This window comes from Lynx canadensis, chromosome B3 (genome assembly GCF_007474595.2).
Source record: "Lynx canadensis isolate LIC74 chromosome B3, mLynCan4.pri.v2, whole genome shotgun sequence".
Classification (NCBI taxonomy): domain Eukaryota; kingdom Metazoa; phylum Chordata; class Mammalia; order Carnivora; family Felidae; genus Lynx; species Lynx canadensis.
In genome coordinates this window covers 113223280-113229279 of record NC_044308.2, presented here as the reverse complement: position 1 = coordinate 113229279, position 6000 = coordinate 113223280, and the positions used below count along the sequence as shown (strand labels likewise).

Genomic DNA, 6000 nt, shown 5'->3' with positions numbered 1-6000 from the left:
GCTTCCGATTCTATGTCTCCCTCTCTCTCTGCCCCTCCCCCCGTTCATGCTGTGTCTCTCTCGTCTAAAAAATAAATAAACGTTAAAAAAATTTAATAAAAAAGAAATAAAAATGTATAAAAAGGGGGACAAAGATGAGGTTTTAAATCTGAGCTCAAGCACAGATGTAGCATAGAGATTAACGTCCAGTCCCAATTCCAATAGATTGCCTATACATCTACTCCCCACCTATCAGGCCCCTGGGGTCCTGAGTTTTTATTGGAAACCTGACAATCCCTAGATCTGCATTGTCTGATTTGCTAGCCCACTGGTCACAGGTGGCGGTATAAATTCTAATTAAAATGAATAAAATTTAAACTTCAGTTCTTTACACTAGGTCTCATTTTAAGTGGCTCAATAGCCTTTCATGGTGTCGGACAGAGCAGATATAGAACATTTCCATCAGCAAAGAAAGTTCTATTGGACAACAGGAACTTAGAGAAAGGAGCCACTTGTAAAGAGGAGGTATGTTTATTTTACTTGTCATCTCACTCCTGGACCAAGACACTGATTGGGACAAACTGGCAGTTAGAGATCAATGCGAGTTTGGCACACATGAGTGCACGTATGTGTGTGTGTGTGCCTGCACATGCATAAGTGTATGGGTAGCAGACAGGCCATGGGTCCAAGCCTTCAGGCCTTCCAGATGATCTCATTGACAGTCACCACTTGCAGGGCTCGACCTGGTGAGTAAAGTCACAGAATGAAAAACCCACCACAGAGATCTCAAACTTGCCCCACCTTGAGACCCAGGTTGGGGACAGGGAAGAGGTCCACAATCCTGGAATCTAGTCCTGACTCAGGACCCAGGAGGAAAGGATCTCCTGGTGTTGCTTCTAAGGCAGAAGGAGAGAAGACGACACAGAGCTACAAGATACAAGTGTGCCGCCCCTTAGGACAGAGGGACATGCAACCCTGATTGCTACCTTGATTCAAGGGCTAAGACAAGGACTTGGCAGATAAAACAAATGGGCTCCCCAGGGAGTCTGCTCTACAAAAGATACATAAGGAGGGGACTGGGTCATTCCAGAGCCTATAGTAGGTCTGCCTCCGTGGGTTTCTTACTCACAAGTATAGCAGTCTCTCAAGCTGTTCCTGGTCATGAGACACAACGTGGACTGTTTTCCCAGCAGGCCTACTTCCCAGAGACCTTGGCATCATAGGTGACAGACTTCCTAGCTGACTCCACTTCCAAGAGCCACAAATGTCCTGAGCGGGCCACAGCCACAAAGAGAAATGCCCAGGGAACCCCAAAGCATTTCAGTGCTGTAGACTCAGCTCCCTGGAATTGTGCTGCAGGGATGCCTGCCCTCCCAAACGCCTCCCTCCTCTGCACTCACTCATGAGTTTCACTCAGAAGTCATTGGAGCCCCAGGCCTCTAGTCTGCATCTTGAGAGATTGTCTCCATAGTATATGATATTCAGTAAACCTTTTGAGTTAAGAGCCCAAAATTTGGAGTCAGCTCTGTACAAGCTTGGCAAGTTACTTCCATTTCATCATCTGCAAATGCAAATAACAGCATCTACTTCTTTGGGCTGTTGGCATTAATGGATGACTTAGCACAGTGGCCCAAATATGGCAGCTATTACTATTATTAGTTCTACCAAGATGCAGTGACATACAAGGCTGAGCCCCAACTCTGGGAGAGAGCTGGAGAGAGCTTCAGAAGAGGGGCCACAGAGGTGGGTCTGAGAGAGAAGCAGGATCCTGCTAGAGAGGGAAGTGGGGAAGACCATTCTTGGAGGACAGTTGTCTTGCTCAGCACTTAGGTCTACCTGACTGGGCAGACACCTGAGGCTCACCTTCTTCCTTCCTAAGCAATCATGAGACACCTGGAGGGGTAAGAGGGAGAGAGGGAAGGAAGAGGTAGCCATGGTCTGTGCCCTGGTTTGGGGTAGACACAAATCTGAGGGCTGGATAACTCACTACCCCATCTTCACATTGCTGGCTACAGTGTATCCCCATGTCTGGAAAGTGCAATTAGGGGTCAAGAGCAAAGCGCTGTCTTCAATAGAAGCTGTCTTGAGAGCGGCCTCTAGAAAGAGAAGGCACTACTGTTACCATGAAATGGCTTCCCCTGATTTATAATAGGAAGTGAAGAGCTGGTCTTGTTCTCAGAACGGCCTCAGAAATTCACTGTCAATTTTCCTGTCCTAATAGTGACGACTAAAATAGTAATAATGGCAATAATTCTTAAAACCTGCAATTTTTCTATTATCAATTTCCTTATTGTTACAGTGATAACTCATTCATCCAGAATTCAATATTTGGCAACCTCACTCATGCAAAACAAAGCACAGAATCAGAAATCAGGTGAAAAAGCAAAAGCCTGGAGAAGTTTTGGAGCAGCACATATCATGTGACGAGAGCACTCAGACACCATTTATCCTTATTTTCTGCACAGTTCTAATACCTTGGGTTATGTTTCTAAATTTAATCCGATTGTAAGCAATTTATAGAGTAGCTGCTGGAGATGGGCACCCTGACAGCAGTAGGTGGCAACAAGGGAGGAGGCAAAGAAACTTTGAAGGGCAGACCAAGAACCGCAAAGCACAGCAACTGGATCTGTTTAAGAGGCAGTGGTTGAGGGCACCTGTGCCATTCCCACAGGATGCTAGGTTCTTACCAAGGAGCTCAGGACATACATCCCAAAAGTCCAACAGGTGTGTGATCCAATGATTTGGACTGTGTTCCTGCAGGGACAACCGGCACCCATCTAGTCTCAACCTCCCCTCAGCATTTCTGAGATGCTAGGTTACCTTCCTGCTGCCTGTCCCCCACCCCCACCCCCACCCTCCCACACACATACTGAATACAGCCCAGGAGGAAAAGCCCTGGCATAGAGGTCTGAGTTCTGAGTGTGACCTCACAAGTTGTCCCTCTGACCTATCATTTATTCTTTGAACTCTTCCCAGGAAGCTCAATTTCCTCCCCCGTAAAAGGAATGTTGGACTACATAAGGTCTGACAGTCCATGTGTTCAGGGAGAGGCTGTCTGGGGCTGAGGGATAATGATCACCGACATGATCAAGGACATGCACAGGTGATATCTAAGTGCTTTACGGGCTAACCTTTAATCCTCTCAACAACCCTGTGAGGCTCCAACAGTGGCATAGGGCCCCACGACTGTTTTAACAGTCTGCTGCTGATACCTTGAAATTCTTAAGTTTTGAAACTGGAGCCTACCTTTTCATTCTGTAGTGGAACCTGCAAATTGTGCAGCCAGACCTGAGTTCGAGGTCTCCTCTTTACAGGAGCTAAGTAACTTCTGTGGTTCCTGACCAAGGACAGTAGCATCATCTGGTGACTAGTTACATGTGCAAAGTCCCAGGCCCAGCATAGCTCTCTAGAGTCGGATCTGCACTTTAAGGAGATCAAATGCAGAGTCTGCCATCTTAGCCACTGTTTGTCTGCTATTTTCTTCCATGTCTGCACTTGCTGGAAACGTATCCTTAATTGAACAGGAAAGATCTCAATTTCTGATCTTCAAGTGAGAGGAGATTCACCTTGCTCGTGGGAGGTGGGCTTCTACATGGCCGGGCAACCCCAAAAGCTGTGGAGGAGCCAGGTAATTCAGAAGTTGCACCCACGGTGGTCAGGACTCAGGCTGGGACTGGGGCGGGACTAGCAGGAGAAACAGCACAAAATTTAAGGAGACACGCGCTTTCAGGGGTGGACCTTGCACCTCCACACTCCGAGAGCCTCCTTAAACTCTTCGTCCAAGGCTCCCGCTCGCCAGGTGTTGGTGGGAAGTCTGCCTCGGCCTCCACAGCTGACCTCTGCGCGGCGCCTGCCCCGCCCAGCCCACGTGGTTCCGCGTTTGGAATGCGGTGAAGCGTCAGCCTCCAGTCCTGGGAAGTTCTGGCCCCAGCTTCCCCCTCACTGGAAACTCCCAAAAGGGGTGTGAGTGATTGCTACTTTGAGAATTCAGTCTTCACGCCATCTCTTAGCATTTTTAACCTCACGAAGCCCGCAGCAACCCCCTACTCCTCACTTTGTCTAGGTTCAGAGCTCTGTGTTGGGGATTGTTGGGGCAGGCTTCGCCCTCTTCTAATCTCCCGAGCAGACCGCCCCACCTAGCAACTGATAGCCTCTCCCGAGGGCGGAGCTGGGTGCGTGGGGGCTGGGGACGCTTTAATGCCGCCCGGCCTGAATGCAGGTGGGAGACCAGCCTGGAGACTGACTTGCACACCCGAATTCAGCTCGAGCCACATCACCTGGGGGACGCACAGGATTTCCCTCCTCCTGCCCCCGTCGTAGTCAGCAATGGGGCTGGTCTTCAGTCGGCACCCACGTTTGAATTCAGAGGGCCCTTCCCCCTAAGAGGGCTGAGAAGCTCAGGGGGTTTTCAGGACTAAGGTTCCCAGAGCTGACCCACCTCCTCACCAGGACAGGTTTCTTAAATGAGGCTTCTCCAATCCACAAATCAGAATCTCCTGGGGATGGGCATGGTCCCTGCTACTTTGTATGAAATAGAAGAAGGTGCCTTCTCTGGGCAGAAGCAGTCTTGCTAGGAGGTGACTTGGCAAGTGGACAGAGACTTTAGGTTAAGAAAAATCCCCCCTCCCTTTAGAGAATGCAGCCCTGAGTTGAGGGCATGTGTGGACTGTGGAGCATAGCTTGCACTTTGGCTTCCATTTGCCCTCTTTATGCAGTACACAACCTGCCTTGTTATGAGTGGAGGCCCTGAGTGGGGCTGGTTAAAAGCCCTGCAGGTGATTCTGATGATTGGCCAGGTGGGAGCCTCTGAGACCAGAGAACAAATATGACCAGATGTGATAGTGATACACGGTGGCCAGCACATGGCACCTTAGCCAGCCCCTTCCTGCTGGGGTTCCTCAGACATTCCCAGGCCAAGGTTCTACCACCCCCCCCCCTTTAAAAAATGTATTTATTTATTTTGGGAGAGGGAGAGAGAGAGAATCCTAACTAAGCAGGCTCTGTGCTGTCAGTGTGGACCCTGATGCCGGACTCCATCAGGAACTGTGAGATCACGACATGAGTTAAAATCAAGAGTCAGATGCTTAACCGACTGAGCCACCCAGGCGCCCTGCTCCCCCACGTTGCCCCCCCCCTTTTTTTTACACACACAAAATAAGCCAAAAGAAAGCCTAACCTCCAGGAATGACATTTAGAGAAGGGGGGAAGGGGGGAGAGAAGGAGGGGAGGGCCCTTATCTATATTAAACAGGTCCAGTTCTCCCTGAACAGACAGCTGAGTCATGAGATGCATCCTGCTCCACCCCCTGCCCTTCCTGTCCAGGAGACAGCTGCCACAAGTATTTCTCCTAAAAGGCTGGGTTCTGAGGGACAGGCAGGATGGAGGGCACTGGTGGGGAAGCAGGGAGTCTGGGCTGTCCCCGACCAAAGGCTGGCTGAACACCCTGGAGAGACTGACAGCTCTCTCAGGGTGTTTTGTTTCAGCTTTGCCAGTGGAACAGGGAGGTGAGTTTCAGGGTGTTCATGAGAGGGCACTCCACCCGTCCATGTTAGGTGTTCCAAGCTGCACAGTCCTGGCATTGCCCAGTAGCGTCCAGGATCTGGGACGCAGCTGAGGTGGAGAGCTGTGGGTATCAATGAACTTTCACCAGTTACACCGTGGTAGCAAACAACCCTCCCCCAACCTCAGTGTCTACAACAACAAAGGCTTACTTCTTACTCACGTTGGCTGTAGTTCTTTTCCCAAGTTGTGTGCACTCCTGGACCCAAGTTGTGGAAGCAGCCCCGATTTGGGCCATGCCGGGCTTGTGGAAAGAGCAAGGGTGGAACCAGGTGATGGCGCTTAAATCTTCCACTGGGATGTGCAGGTGATGTTCTGTGGGTCAAAGCAAGTTACAAGACCCACCCTGAGTCAAAGGGTCAGGGAAGCCTACCACAGGCAGTGAATAATTGGGAACAAGAATGCAACTTACCACAGTAACCCTCTGACTTAGGCCAATGGGATTCCTTCTCCAAAGAGAGA

General features: G+C 50.0%; 1 long non-coding RNA gene across 1 annotated transcript; it reads right to left on the bottom strand.

The window, feature by feature from the left end:
* Positions 1–494: 494 nt before the first annotated feature.
* LOC115517250 lies at positions 495–1537 on the bottom strand. The gene is made up of 2 exons (XR_003969753.1): positions 1109–1537; positions 495–722 (listed from the first exon to the last, which is right to left on the bottom strand). It is a non-coding gene; the product is annotated as an uncharacterized LOC115517250 (long non-coding RNA).
* Between the last annotated feature and the right edge of the window lie 4463 nt (positions 1538–6000).